Genomic DNA, 13240 nt, shown 5'->3' with positions numbered 1-13240 from the left:
CTTCTGTTTAATTATTTGTTACATTTATTTTCTATTTTCAATAGGAAAAAAAACTGCCAGAGGAATATCCGCCATTTTGGAGTCAATAAAGTTAGATACAACACCATAAATATTCACTTACCTTTGATGATCTTCATCAGAAGGCACTCCCAGGAATCCCTGTTCCACAATAAATGACTGATTTGTTCCATAAAGTTCCATCATTTATGTCCAAATAGCCACTTGTTGTTAGCGTGTTCAGCCCAGTAATCCATCTTCATGAGGCGCAGGCACTTTGTCCAGACAAAAACTCGAAAGGTTCCATTACAGTCCTTTAGAAACATGTCAAACGATGTATGGAATCAATCTCTAGGATGTGTTTAACATAAAACATCAATAATGTTCCAACCGGAGAATTCCTTTGTCTTCAGGAAAGCACTGGAACGAGAGGTAACTCTGTCGGGAGCGCGCATCATGAAACCAAGGCACTCTGCCAGACCACTGACTCAAAGAGGTCTCATGAGCCCCTCATTCAAGTTTCTAAAGACGGTTGACATCTACTGATTAGCCGTAGGAAGTGCAAATGTATCCATATCTCAATGTGTATTCGGTAGGCCAAGCTTTGAAAAACTGCAAACCTCAGATGTCCCACTTCCTGTTTGGATTTTTCTCAGGTTTTCGCCTGCCATATGAGTTATGTTATACTCACAGACATCATTCAAATAGTTTTAAAAACGTCAGTGTTTTCTATCCAATATTAATCATATATGGGACAGAGTAGGAGGCAGTTCACTCTGGGCACGCTATTCATCCAAAAGTGAAAATGCTGCCCCCTATCCCAAAAGAGTTTTAACACTTAATTACATGTTTTCTTAACTTCTTAAAGCATTGTTGGTTAAGGGCTTGTAAGTTAACATTTCACATGTGACAAATAAAATTGTATTTGATTTACTGGCTCAAATAGCTGACCAATAATCCTGTTATCAACCCTTAGTAAACTTTGGGAAAAAAATTGTGTTTAACCAGATACAATACTATTTTACAGTAAACAAATTGACAACATACTTTTAGTATGCTTATAAAGAAGGACTTTCAACATGTATGGCACTTACACAAATGACTGCTGATTAGCTGAGATAAATTGATAATAAAAATACTGTGAGAGCTGTTTTGTTACACTTCAGTGCGGCATTTGATTATATCGATCAACATCTGCTGCTAGAATCTGCTGCTTATGGCTTTAGACCCCCTGCTATATTGTGGATAAAGAGTTACCTGTTTAACAGAACACAGAGGGTGTTCTTTAATGGAAGCCAACATAATCCAGGTAGAATCAGGAATTCCCCAAGGCAGCTGTCTAGGCCCCTTACTTTTTCCAATCTTTACTAATGACATGGCACTGGCTTTGAGTAAATCCAGTGAGTCTCTGTATGCAGATGACTCAACACTTTACACATCAGCTACTACAGCGAGCGGAATTACTGCTAACTTACTAAATATTTCAATAACTAAAAGCATTGCATTGGGACTAATCATTCACTAAACTCTAAACTCCAACTAAATCTTGTAATGAATAATGTGAAAGTTGGAGTAACCCTGGATTGTAAACTGTCATGGTCAAAACAATTTGATGCAACAGTAGCTTAGACAAGGAGATAATAAAGCCCTGGTCTGCCTTCTTAACAACACTATCAACAAGGCAGGTCCTACAGGCCCTAGTTTTGTCACACCTGGACAACTGTCCAGTCGTGTGGTCAGTTGCCACAAAGAGGGACTTACAATTGTCTCAGAACAGGGCAGCACGGTTGGCCCTTAACTTCTTGATGCACCCATCCCGTTAGCAGGATCATCTTCGTCAACATCCGTTGAATTGCAGAGCGCCAAATTCAAATTAAATGACTAAAAATATTGAATTTTCACGAAATCACAAGTACAATGTAGAAAAACACAGCTTAGCTTGTTGTTAATCCACCTGGCGTGTCAGATTTCAATAAAGCTTTTCGGCGAAAGCATACCAAGCGTTTATGTAAGGACATCTCTCTCAGTAGAACAAATATCACAAACAGCTAGCAGCCAAGTAGATTGGTCACGAAAGTCAGAAAAGCAGTATATTAACTCTCTTACCTTAAATGATCTTCGGATGTCAAACATTTTTTATAATCAATCCTCAGGTTGTTTTTACAATATAGAATATTTCAACCGGGACTGTAGCTTCTTCAATAGGAGAGAGAGAAATGTCTGCTCCAAGCTGTTGCGCATGCAAAACGCTCCTGGCACCCAGCCATCCACTGACGCGATGTAAATAAAAGCCTGAAACTATGTCTAAAGACTGTTTACACCATGGGGAAGCCATAGGAAAGGGAATCTGCTTGTTATCCCTTTAAATGGAGCGAAGACAGGCAATGGAACAGAGAGCTTTCAGCAAAAAGAGCACTTCCGGGTTGGATTTTCCTTAGGTTTACGCCTACAGATAGCTGACATGAATAATATGCACAACAATCTATCATGGCTCAAAGTAGAGGAGAGATTGACTTCATCAAAACTTGTTTCTGTAAGAAAACTGTCTGTTTAAACTACTAGCACACAGCTTGGACACCCATGCATACCCCACTAGACATGCCATCAGAGGTCTCCTCACACTCCCAAAGTCCAGAACAGACTATGGGAGGCACACAGTTCTACATAGAACCAAGGCTACATGGAATTATATTCCACAAGCAATAGAATCAGATTTAAAAACAGATACACATATACCATATGGAACAACGGAAACTGTGAAGAGGCACACAAACAGGCACAGACACAGGCATACGCATACACGTGATAGCACATGCACTCTACACACAAGTACAAGTAGATATGTGGTAGTAGAGTAGTGGCCTGTGGGCACACACTTTATGTGTTATGAAATATGATATCATGTAATATTTTTTATTGTAAATTATATACCTGCCTATATGTTGCTGGACCCCAGTAAGAGTAGCTCGTGCCTTGACTGGGATCCTTAATAAATACAAATACAAAATACACAGCACATATAAGCCTAGGATATCAACCATTCAAAGTTGGCCCTGGTGGGAGTGACCATAGAATTCTATAGGAGTGACCTTACTCGTCATTAGTTAACAAAGTAAAAAAGTCATAATTATAGCTAAACCCTGTCCACTTCATCATTTTATCTTCTTAAAATTTGATTTGCAAAACTAATGACTGCCAAGTTTTATGCGTTGGTCCACCAGACCTTCCATGCATTTGGGCGGAAGTGACTTGGAATGAGATTCGTTTTAATGTGACTAACATAACACTTTAGAGCACATGGCATCCTTCAGCACAACATGTCACCCTTTATAAAGCACATGTTTATATCATATTCGACATAGTGAGTTATGTCTGACAGTCAGTGTGGTGAAGTAGGCGCAACAGCACCTCTTCAATCTCAGGAGCTTGGCTTGTAGGCGCAACAGAACCTCTTCAATCTCAGGAGCTTGGCTTGTAGGCGCAACAGAACCTCTTCAATCTCAGGAGCTTGGCACTTAAAAACCTCGCAAACTTTTACAGATGCACGACTGAGAGCATCCTGTCGGGCTGTATCACCGTCTGTTACAGCAACTGCACCGCCCACAACCACAGGGCTCTCCAGAGGGTGGTGCTGTCTGCACAACGCATCACCGGGGGCAAACTACCTGCCCTACAGGTCACCTACAGCACCCGATGTCACAGGAAGGCCGAAAAGATCATCAAGGATAACAACCACCCAAGCCACTTCCTGTTCGCACCGCTATAATCCAGAAGGTGAGTCGGTACAGGTGCATCAAAACTGGGACCGGGAGACTGAAAAATAGCTTCTATCTCAAGGTCATCAGATTGTTAAACAGCCATCACTAACACAGAGAGGCTGCTGCCTACATACAGACTTGAAATCATTGGCCACTAACAAATGGATCACTAGTCACTTTAATAATGCCACTTTAATAATGATGTTTACATATCTTGCATTACTCATCCCATATGTATGTACTGTATTTTATACTATCTATTGCATCTTGCTTATGCCGCTCGGTCATTGCTCATCCATATATTTATATGTACATATTCTTACTCCATCCCTTTACTTAGATTTGTGTCTATTAGGTAGTTGCTGTGGAATTGTTTAGATTGCTTGTTGATATTGCTGCGCTGTCGGAACTAGAAGCACAATAACATCTGCTAACCATGTGTATGTGACCAATACAATTTGATTTGTCACATTTGACATGGGTGATTATGTCACACAGTTATGCCACATTTATGAGCCATTTTAAATCATGACATACAGTTATAGATGCTTCGTAACACATTTATGTAGTGCTTATGAAGGCTTTATGAAGCTTTTATAAACTGATCGTCATTTAAAGCGGGACACAATATTCTATAACTGGCTAATTTTCTCTTGCCTCATCTCTCCTTATGTCCGCTATTAGATCTTTCCCGGGAGACAAATCCCAGAACTAATATCCCTACAGGTGTAGGCTACATGTGGACATCACCCAAACATGGCCAGCTTGAGTGTAGATACATTTATCAACAAACAATCCATGGGTGTGTTTGTTAGAAAGATAAAACATTTTCTGCTGGATATTAGGCTATCATGTTGATTTTCTTATAAAGACAGTATGCCTACACTTTATCTAACAAATGACAATAAGTTGTGTGTAGAGTACAACATCAGCTGACCCTGAACGTGAATTCTATTCCATTCTATTTGTATGGTCTATTCTAAGGATTTGGCTGTTTAACCCGACACTGACATGCATAGCTTTTTGGGTGAAGTTCTGTCTTCCCAGTCCCTGCCACTGAAAAATGCTACCACCACCATGCTTCACCATAGGGATGGTGCCAGGTTTCATCCAGAAGTGACGCTTGGCGTTCAGGCCAAAGAGTTCAACCTTGGTTTCATCAGACCAGAGAATCTTGTTAGTAATGGTCAGAGTTTTTATGTGCCTTTTGGCAAACTGTCATGTGCCTTTTACTGGCCACTCTACCATAAAGACCTGATTGGTGGAGTGCTGCAGAGATGGTTGACCTTCTGGAAGGTTCTCCCATCTCCACAGAGGAACTCTAGAGCTCTGTCAGAGTGACAATCGGATTTGGTCACCGCCCTGACCAAGGCCCTTCTCCCCTAATTGCTTAGTTTGGCCGGGTGGGCATCTCCAGGAAGAGTCTTGGTGGTTCCAAACTTCTTCAATTTAAGAATGATGGAGGCCACTGTGTTCTTGGGGACCTTCAATGCTGCAAAAATGTTTTGGTGCCCTTCCCTAGATCTGTGCCTCGACACAACACTGTCAACTGTGGGACATTATGTAGACAGGTGTGTGCCTTTCCAAATCATGTCCAATCAATTGAATTTACCACAGGTGGACTCCAATCAAGTTGTAGAAACATCTCAAGCATGATCAATGGAAGCAGGATGCACATGAGCTCAATTTCAAGTTTCATAGCAAAGGTCTGAATACTTGTGCATATAAGGTATTTCTGTTTAATTTTTTTATACATTTGCAAAAATGTCTAAAAACCTGTTTTTGCTTTGTCTTTATGGTGTATTGTGTGTAGATTGCTAAGGATTTGTATTTTAGTTAATCCATTTTAGAATAAGGCTGTAACGTAACAAAATGTGGAAAAAGTCAAGATCTCTGAATACTTTCCAAAGGCACTATATCCTGCCTAGTGGCGCGCTCTGTTGAGTTTAGGTGCATGATCATTTCATCTTCAGCTAACCACCCTAAAATCTCATTAGAAATGAACAGGTGTTTTGGTGTAACATTGACATTATAGGCCTACTATGCTGTGGTATTATATTCCGTTCTGTTATGTAAAATGCTAATTAATCATTATATGACCTTGCGAGACAATAATTCAGCTTTGATCTAACTTTACTCAACGAGCACCATTGTGAGAAGTGATAATCTTCTATTTGTAATAATAATAAGTGATGAGTATGACTATTATTCGTAGGCAACAGATCTTGATGAGATGTAATGTTAAGCGATAGGAGCATCCTTCATGGTGCTGAAAGGGCAGCACCAGGATCGCTCAATGATGTTAAAGAAGTTGAACCAGCGTGTGGTGCTGAAGGACAGCTCTGCCATTCGGCCAGTTCATGAACAAAAAAACAACAATTTGCAGTAGGCCTATAGCCTAATAGCTATTTGTACGCATATAAAGATAGTACATATAACATAATGTCATTGCATTGTCATTTGCGAGGAGAGTTTTGTGAGTAGGCATTTCATTGTATTGTGTAGCTTACACTGTGTATCATGAATAAACTTTGTTTTGATTAGCTTTAACACATGGTTAAAATATACCATATTACAGAATAAAAGTAAACAGAGAGGTGAACTATCAATTCATGTAATTTATTTGCATAGATTAAACATGCTATCAAATCAATTGACTGAGTAGTGAACATACTGTAAATCATTACTGCGTAGAATTGCAGGGAATTACTTTTTAAACAGCCATAAAATCAAGCTATTGGTGTGGTGTATTCATGGATCTTAATAAAGTATAACCTAAATGCATTATTACCTCCAACTTGGCCCAATTCACATTTCTCACCCTGACATACCAAGCTAGAAGGGGCCCTGCATCTCAACCAATAGCCAATGTAGGCTAAATGTCCCAAGCAGGGCTACAGCAACTTCCAGAGAGGGTCTGGCACGTTGGGCTTTGATGGTGGCCACTCTGTCCGCCAGCGGGTGTCACCGTAATCAAGTGGCAAGTATCGTTCTGGGTTTAGCTGTGTAAGAGGGGGTCCGTGGAGTTTAAGGAACATCAAAGCAGACACATGGTGAATAAAAAAAATGTACGTTCTGATTGGCCAAAGTGGTCAAGCCTCCGACGGGCCTCTGCAGTGCACACACATAACCTAGAGTTCTTCATCATTCTCGCCACCGCCCGAGAACAAGACAGGAAAGAAACCACCATTTACCTTCCTCTAGGTTACTATACATATTTATTTGGTTTGTCATTCTATCCTTGGTAATTAAATATCATTTATTTAGAATTTATCCAAATACATTTTCCAGAAATAGTTTTACCAGCTCTATCTATTCTCAAATTGTTTTCAGTCTCAGGTCTGTACTATTTGACCTTTTTTGGATGGATGATTCTTTTCTAGTAGTTAGAAAATATTTTTTCGCTAAAGTTTTATCTCCTCACAGCTGGATACTGAGTTTTCATTTAATGTTTACAGGTAAATAGAGAGTGTATGAAAATGTGTTGTGTGTGTTTTCAACGAGAACTTTCATATTGTAACATTAATAGCTATGATGATATTGATGTATGGATGTCATCGAGGGAGAAAACTCAAAGGGTCAAAGGTTGAGAATGCTCATATGATGAAGTGGGGTCGAGGGTTCATTTTTTACCCAAAGCATACATACAGTAAAACATTTCATGAATTAAAAAATGCCTGTGTTTTTGTCAAGGTCACATTTGAAAAGCTCTAGCAATGACCTTTGGAACTCATGGAGACTTAAGGCTGTGCCTTCACCTTAATCCTTAGTATGTGCAACATTATACAATGCTAACACTTACTTATTAAGTGCAGTCCCTTTGAGGGAAGTGCTTTCATTAAGTGGGTTCACGAGATGAATTATTGTTTCACATTACTTCTTCATAAAATGAAAGTGAAGCATTGCATACTGTGCATTGCAACATCTATTTGACAGCAGGAAAATCCAACTACATGTGCATGAGGCTTAAACTACCCCCTCCTTCCCATCCTTTCTCCACCCAAGGGACTGGGGAGAATGGGATAGAGTGTCACGGCTGTGAGACTTGGAGATGAGAGAAGGAAAGTGGCCAGATCCCTCTGCAATGCAGTAATGTGATTAAATCATACAGTGACAGGCAGAGCAACAGAGCCCTGCCAGTGTTGGTCTGTATCCCAAATGGCATCATATTACCAATATAGTACACTACTTTTGACCACTTTAAAACATTGGAGAGAAAGATTCTCAAACTTCTAACATGGAATGCATTGTCTTGATTGCATGTTATGTTATATTATGTATGTTATTTGATATTTTCCACATGAATAGATGCAGAGACATTGTTGGATTTTGTGAATACCAAAGAAAGAAAATAAAGAAAATCCTCAACCTACGCTATCGCACATCTTACACCTAGGTCTCTGTTGATATCCCCCTACTTAACCTTATTACCATTTGGCAGATTTGTGATCAGAAATATTCGGAAAAGTACACATTTCAGTGGTGGAATGCAAGTATGACATATCCATCTTTTTGGTATGTCGTGACATGGCATAGTGTAGAGTGGAAGTTATCATAAAGCTACCCTATATCAAGCTGTCCACTTTTTATTACAGCAGCAGGAGCAAGTACTCCAGTTTATGTCCTAAATGGCAACCTGGTCCCTACATAGTGCACTACTTTTGACCAGATCCCTATGGGCCCTGGTCAAAAGTAGTGCACTATATACTGAATAGGGTGCCATTTTGGACACACACTTTTATCTTGCAAGTGTTCAAGTGTGATGCATGTAGCAGCAGCAGCTTTCAAGTGCTCTAACCCATTTGGTGGATTATCACCACGTGTCTGCCTGTAATGGCTTGAATTAACCCCTCATGCCTATAGAGGGTTGGGGTTATTTTTTCCCCTGTTTTTATATTCAACCCCAGAAGTGTTTTGCCTTTTATTGTATGACCACAATTGACCTCTTGATGCTTTTACATAACTTTTCCCGTAGAAATAAGTTGAGCTATATTAAAGGGGCAGCCTGCTATTCAAACAATAACAAAGCGGTTTGGTAAACAGCTAAGGGGTGGGGCTGGAGAAACGTAATCAGACAGAGCTATGATTGCAACGACTGACCATTCATGATATCTTAGGCCGGGATTAAATCCGGACTGTGATGGATCCCCGTTAGAGCACACGTGACTTTTAAAGGTACATTTACCTTGAATGACAACATTTTTTTTTACCTTGAATGCACTATCTACAACGGCAATCGGATTGAATCCAGGTCAAGATGAAAGGTTTAGGGCTCTATTCTATCAGATCCGCGTTAGCCAACATCCACATAGAGGTAATTTTGGAGGTGTCGGATGTGGAACTGTGTTAGACAGGTCAAATCCACAAGCGGCTTCTGGCATTATACACAATAGGTGCTATTAGAACCTACAAGGGTTCTTCGGGTTTTTCCATAGGAGAACACTTTGAAGACAGAGAATACTTTACACAGAGGGTTCTACATGGAACCCAAAAGAGTTCTACCTGGAGCCAAAAAGGGTCCTCCTATGGGGACAGCCAAAGAACCCTTTTGGAACCCTTTTTTCTAAGAGTGTACCGATACAGCCTTTGTTTACAAGTTCAACTTCATTAGGCTAATAGAAATCCTCATCATTTTCTTTAATGATTTTAAATGTGAGCGTCATTATTTCTATACAACCTACACTTTCTCATTCTGAACTTTTAATGCGAGTGAACTTTTAATTATGTTTTAAGGTTATGCACCACAGTGTTTTTTTACAACTGTATTGTTTGCAAACAATGGAATAAAACAAGGCATGTATTGGGTATATCATTAACTTAACAGTCCAAACATGGATGTAGTAATTGCAGATTGCCCCTTTAAACATAAATATGCAATGGAATGCCCCTACTTGTATATCAATGATGAGTTTTGGTTATGAATGACATTATTACAGATTTACTTAATAACATAGCTGTTCATCATTCATATCCATCATAATGAATTTGTTAACAGTAGACTTCTAACAGTATGAGTGAATCATTTAATACATCTATTTGTTATAATTGGTGCATAAACATGATTTACTGTAACGTGGTATTTGTTATTCTATATAAAATGAACATTTCAGTATGTTAAATTACTAGTACAACAATACAATTAACCAATGTTCTGGCAATAAGTTAGCTTTAAGTACATTTTATTTATTTATTTTACCTTTATTTAACTAGGCAAGTCAGTTAAGAACAAATTCTTATTTTCAATGACTGCATAGGAACAGTGGGTTAACTGCCTGTTCAGGGGCAGAACGCCAGATGTGTACCTTGTCAGCTCGGGGATATGAACTTGCAACCTTTCAGTTACTAACGCTCTAACCATTAGGCTACCCTGCCGCCCCAGTTGTAAAGTTGTAAACAACTTTAGCCATACGTTGGCCTACAGTAGCCCCCACTACTGAAAATATTATTGCAGCTCTGTGGCTGAAAACTGTTTAAAACACAAGACAATGCATTACAATACATCATAAAATGGGTGAGTCTAATCCTACATGCTAATTGGTTAAAAGTGCATTCCAGCCGGTGTCGATTCCACAAAGATACTACCTGCTAAATCTATGATGTTAAATGGCCTATTTACTCTGTTCCATCTGACTGCGCAATCCACTGTCTCATCAGCGTAGGCAGGGAAGTTCTGAACTTGATCTACACTCTAAAAAGCATCTAGACATGATCTCACATTTCTTTTTGATTAACAGTTAGTTTTCAACAGCGGAGATTTGTGTAAACCTCACTTTCTGTCTCTTTGATATTTGCAACATTGAATTTGAATATTGAAACAATCTCCAGCTGTCCCATAATATTGAACCTGTAAGGGTTTTGATGCGAGAGAGAGAGGCAGGCAGTGTTTCTTAGCCAGTCGAAATCATGAAATAACTGGCATCATTTTTATGGATATATACAAATAAATGTCCATTGAAAAAATGTCAAACGAAACGCAGTGCAGAGGTCTTTCCAGCTTCAGATTGAAGTTACTGTTTTATCTGTGTTGGCTAGCTCCTCTGAACAACAGTGTCCTAACGAGAGAGCACATTTTCTATGCCAGGCGAAATCCTGCCTCATTACCTCATTGTCAGCCAGTATGGCAATGGAACATTTCTACCAAACGAATGGTTCACGTCCATAGATACAGAACAAAAAGACTGAACGACCGGGTTGTGTCTCTGGCAACCAAACCAATAGAACAAACGACAAACCGCCTTGGGTAGCAACCCTAGATTTGTTCCGGGACTATATCTTGCGGAAGGATGAAATAGTATGAATAAATTAATCAAAATAACATTGTTTATTAAAATATGTCAATCATTATTTGACTATGTTGGTAACCTGTTGTATAAAAGTGATTATGCCCTCCAAGCCAGTGTTTGGAGGATATATTGGCACGGTTTGCCATCCCTCAATGAATACCATGTTAATATATCCTACAACCGGCTTCTCGGGCATTATCACTTAAATACGCAACAAGTTTGCTTTAAGAAATCAACATTAGCCTTACCTTGGTCTACAGTAACCCTGGTGTTTACCTGTTCACAGCACGACTGAAAATGTTCAAAAGAAACGCCCTCTCACTGTCAACTGTGTTTATTTTCAGCAAACTTAACATGTAAATATTTGCATGAACATAACAAGATTTAAACAACTGAGACATAACCTGAACAACTTCCACAGACATGTGACTAACAGAAATGGAATAATGTGTCCCTGAAAAATAAAATAAAATAAAATAAAAAGTAAAAAATAATAGTCAGTGGCCACCTGCTGCATTAAAACCTCTCTGGGATAGGGGGCAGTATTTTTACATCCGGATGAAAAGCGTGCCCAAAGTGAACTGCCTGCAACTCAGGCCCAGAAGATAGGATATGCATATAATTAGTAGATTTGGATAGAAAACACTCTAGAACTGACGTTTCTAGAACTGTAATGTCTGTGAGTATAACAGAACTGATTTGGCAGGCGAAACCCAGAGCACAATCCATCCAGGGAAAGATTTTTGGGAGACCTGATTTATTAGGGACCAGATTGTAGTTCCTATGGCTTCCACTAGATGTCAACAGTCTTTAGAAATTGTTCGATGTTTTTCTTTTGAGAAATGAAGAAGTAGGGCTGTTCTTTGTAGGTGTCACTCTGAAGGGCTTTAGTATTTTGTTGCGAGTGAACTGGAACGCGCTTCACGTTGTTTTTATCCGGTATTAGAAACAGTTTATTCCGTCTTAAACGTTATCGTTTATTTACATTTTAGGATACCTGAGGTTGGATTAGGAATGTTGTTGGACCAAGTTTACAGGTAACCTATTAGATACTTTGTAATCGTGTTGGAACCGATGTATTTCTGAATCAAACACGCCAAATCAATGGGCATTTTGGGGATATAAATAAGGAATTTATCAAACAAAATGACCATTCATTGTGTCACTGAGACATTTGAGATTGCAAAAATAAGAAGCTTTTCAAAGGTAAGGCATTTATTATCTTCTTCAATATAGGGGGCGCTCTTTTAATTTTTGGATGAAAAACATTCCCGTTTTAAACAAGATATTTTGTCACGAAAAGATGCTCGACTATGCATATAATTGACAGCTTTGGAAAGAAAACACTCTGACGATTCCAAACTTGCAAAGATATTGTCTGTGAGTGCCACAGAACTGATGTTACAGAAAAAAAACAGATAAAAATACAATCAGGAAGTGCCGCATTTTTTTAAACCGCCTCATGGCAATGACTCCTTATATGGCTGTGGAGGAGCTAGGAGTCAGCTTACCTTTTCCACGTTTCCCACAAGGTGTCTGCAGCATTGTGACGTATTTGTAGGCATATCATTGGAAGATTTGACCATTAGAGACTACATTTACCAGGTGGTCGCTTGGTGTCCTCCGTCGCAATTATTGCGTAATCTCCAGCTGCAGTATTTTTCTGTTTTCTTCTGATGAGAAGCCAGCTGCCACCACTGATATATTATCAAATAGATATGTGAAAAACACCTTGAGGATTGATTCTAAACAACGTTTGTCATGTTTCTGTCGATATTATGGAGCTAATTTGGAAAAAAGTTTGGTGTTGTAAGTGACTGCATTTTCTTTTTTTTTCTTAGCCAAACGTGATGATCAAAACCGAGCTATTTCTCTAACACAAATAATATTTTGGGGAAAAAATTAACATTTGCTATCTAACTGAGAGTCTCGTCATTGAAAACATCCGAAGTTCTTCAAAGGTAAATTATTTTATTTGAATGCTTTTCTTGTTTTTGTGAAAATGTTGCCTGCTGAATGCTAGGTTTAATGCTATGCTAGGCTATCAATACTCTTACACAAATGCTTGTGTAGCTTTGGTTAAAGCATATTTTGAAAATCTGAGATGACAGTGTTGTTAACAAAAGGCGAAGCTTGTGTTTCAATATATTTATTTCATTTCATTTGCGATTTTCATGAATAGGAAACGTTGCGTTATGGTAA

This window comes from Oncorhynchus nerka, linkage group LG22 (assembly GCF_034236695.1).
Source record: "Oncorhynchus nerka isolate Pitt River linkage group LG22, Oner_Uvic_2.0, whole genome shotgun sequence".
Taxonomy (NCBI): Eukaryota; Metazoa; Chordata; class Actinopteri; order Salmoniformes; family Salmonidae; genus Oncorhynchus; species Oncorhynchus nerka.
The sequence above is the reverse complement of the archived record's forward strand: the minus strand, read 5'-3'. Positions refer to the sequence as shown.